This window comes from Lolium perenne, chromosome 6, assembly GCF_019359855.2.
Source record: "Lolium perenne isolate Kyuss_39 chromosome 6, Kyuss_2.0, whole genome shotgun sequence".
Classification (NCBI taxonomy): domain Eukaryota; kingdom Viridiplantae; phylum Streptophyta; class Magnoliopsida; order Poales; family Poaceae; genus Lolium; species Lolium perenne.
This window is the reverse complement of record NC_067249.2, coordinates 97758996-97762623: the sequence shown is the minus strand read 5'-3', so window position 1 is coordinate 97762623 and position 3628 is coordinate 97758996.

Below are 3628 nucleotides of genomic sequence, written 5' to 3'. Positions count from 1 at the left end.
TTGTTGTGTTGGAAATGCCTGAAGATGATAATATGTCTATTATTCTTGGGAGACCTTTTCTTAACACCGCAGGGGCTGTTATGATAGCAATAAAGGAAAGGTTACTTTCAATGTTGATGATAAGGAGCATACCGTCTATTTCCCCAAGAGGATTGATAAAGTATGTGGAGTTAATACTATTTCTAATGTGAGAACTATCAAAGTTGGAACTATTGATTGTCCTATATATGAGCCTAAAGAAGGATATCAAAGTCTTATGATTGGATCCATATCAATACAATTCAAGGTAACATGATTGATTTGAGGTTTATTTCTTCTTATGCTATGTAAAATTTATTTGGTGGCAAGACTTGATCAACCTTGTTAACAGATACTTTTTATATGCATAGAGGAGGTAAACAACATCTCTTTCTTCCTCCACTTGTTTTACTTGCTGTAGCACTTTTTTTTGCAAAGTTCCTTAGTGAATTAGAGATTCCAAAAATTTTCCTGTCCAGTAATAATAAACTTAATACCCAGAAATGTGCATTTTTCAAAGTTTTCAAAAATTCACAAAAATTATACCGTTGGTCCTATTTTTCGAAAATGCACCCGGGAGCACCTGGGGATGATCAGTGGGGCACCCCAGGGTGGCACCCCACAGGCCGGCGCGGCCAGCAAGGGGGGCGCGCCACCCTGGTGTGTGGGTCCCCCTTTGCCCCACTTTAGCATCTCTTCCTCCCAGACTCTTCTCTCTACCGAAAAAATTCTCAAAAATAGCCAGAACGATATTTTGCGAAGCCAATTTTTGTGTATGTTCCCCAGGTTGTTATCTAACTTTCATTAGTTGAACACTTTTCGATTTGAGCAGTGGAAGAATTTCTTAAAAATCGAGTACTGTACTGCTGTCAAGTTTGACGAATTTCTGCTGCTTGGTGTTTATGTGACTTTTCTAGTTTGCCATTTCTTGTTTTTGCTTTGTTTCTTTCCTAAAACACAAAAGACCAAAAACATTTCTGTTGTTTCTCTTCACCATTTGCTTGTTTTGGTTTCTTGCATTTATTTTGCTTTGTTTGCTATTGTTGGTTCGTTATAAGAAAACCCAAAAAGATTTTGCTTTGTTTGCTCGTTTCCTTTTGTTCTTGTTTCCAATTCGAAAACACCAAAAATATTTGATGTTCTTCTTTGGTTTGTAAAGTTCATTATGAGTTCAATGGTCTTCGGTGGCTGGAGCGTGGTTTCATTTCATATTATCCAAGCTACACAAGTGAAAGGCAATAATGACGATCTACGACAATTGGATTGTGGTGAGAGGCTGGTATGAACTCTATTTGTTTTCATTTTTGTACATATACTCATCCATGTGAGCATGCTTAGTTGGTTCATGTGAGGTATATGTCATTTAAGAAAGTCTAGTAGTTCATGATCTCTCATGTTTAGCTCCAATTTATTAATATGAGTAGCATGTCATGGATGTTTGCTTGCATTGTTTTATTCATAAGTAGGTATGACATTGTGGTATCCTCCTCTAAATAATTCATTTATATCGACTTGGCAGATGCTCACGCATGCATATGACTGAACAAAAGTCAATTAAGCCTAGATGATTTATATTGCTTCAGAGTTCTTGTATCACTTTTATGCCTCCGTTAATTTATTTTGCCGCAAGCATGATTATGACAGTGACTGCTCTCTTGATTTGTCGCTCCCCAGACTATTGCTAGCCTTCACTTGTACTGAGCAGGAACGCTGCTCGTGCTTCCAAACACCTGAAAACCAAGTTGTTCCAAAGTGTCCACCATAAATACCTATGCATGGCATTTCAAACCATTCCAAGTAAATTCTCATGCGCTACCTTTAAAACCTTCAAAATGCTTCTCAATTTGTGTTAATGTTTCATAGCTCATGAGGAAGTATGTGGTGTTTAACTTTCAACCTTGTCATTTACTCTTGACGAACTTTCATTATGGACTAGTGGCACATCCGCTTATCCAATAATTTTGCAAAAAGAGCTGGCAATGGGATTCCCAGTCCCAAATTAATTAACTAAATAGACACTCATCCATGGTATGTGATTGTTGGACGGCACCCGAAGGATTCGGTTAGCCATGGCTTGTGTAAGCAAAGGTTGGGGGAGTGTCATCATAATAAAACTAAAATAAAAAGGCACTCCTTCAGGGTATGAGATTGTTGGCAGGCACCCGAGGATTCGGTTAGCCATGGTTTGTGAAAGAAAGGTTGGAAGGAGTGCCACATAAACACAAAAATAATTCATGGGAGCCGCTCTTGGAAGTCTGGTTGGCGAGGTAGTTGGTGTACCCATTACCATTCGTTGACAACAACAAACACCTTTCAAAATAATTTTACTCCTGTTTTAAAATGAAAAGCTCTAGCGCATGTTAATCCCTGCTTCCCTCTGCGAAGGGTCAATCATTTACTTTTATGTTGTGTCTCCATCCTTTCTTTGAGCACTATCTTGAGAGCACAACTGTCATTCTTAGTATAATATGCTTGTCCCAAAATATAATTGATTTCGGTATAACTTTGTTGCTTTTATCTTTGACAATCACTATTTCTAGTCTTTCTATGAACTTCAGAGGTGCCTGGGCATTTATATTTTGCTGATCAAATATGGGCAAGCGAGATACCACTTTATCATACTCTTTTATGAACATTGCAATCCTTCTTATAGACATGATTCATGATGCTTATTATTAATTGTTGGTACCTTTCCATGATTGACATAGCTGTTAGATGATCTTATTTGCATGCATCTTATTATGAACTGCCTAAGTGTTAGCCATATCATGAGAATATTTACATCATATGAGCAAATGTGTTCGTGAAAGTTCTTTTATCGCATCAGTTGTTAACTGAATTGCTTGAGGACAAGCAATAAGCTAAGCTTGGGGGAGTTGATACGTCCAAAACGTATCTACTTTCCCGAACACTTTTGCTATTGTTTTGCCTCTAATTTGTGTGTTTTGGATGCAACTAACACGGACTAACGCTGTTTTCAGCAGAATTGTTCTGGTGTCTCGTTTTTGTGCAGAAATCCAACTTTCAGGAAAATCCTTGGAATTTATGCGAAAGGTCCTATTTTTCCAGAAGACTCACGGAGCCAGAAGGGCAAGTCAGGTGGAGGCCCGAGGGCCCCACACCCTAGGGCGGCGCGGCCCAGGAGGGGGGCGCGCGGCCCTAGCGTGTGGCCCCCTCGGCCGGCCTCCGACGCCCTCCTCTGGACTACTTAAAGGGTTCGATCTAAAAATCGTGACCAAGAAGTCGAAGTCGCCAGAAACCCTCCAGAACGCCGCCACATCGCGAAACTCCGTCTCGGGAGCCAGAAGTCTCCATTCTGGCACTCCGCCGGGACGGGGAATTGGAGGAGATCATCGCCATCATCATCACCGACGCCTCTCCATCAACCAGCCATGTTTCCCCCATCCATGTGTGAGTAATTCCCCCGCTGTAGGCCGAAGGGGATGGTAGGGATTGGATGAGATTGGTCATGTAATAGCATAAGATTGTTAGGGCATAGTGCCTAGTGTCCATAATTGGTACTTTGATGATATTGTTGCAACTTGTTATGCTTAATGCTTGTCACTAGGGCCCGAGTGCCATGATCTCAGATCTGAACATGTTATTGTTT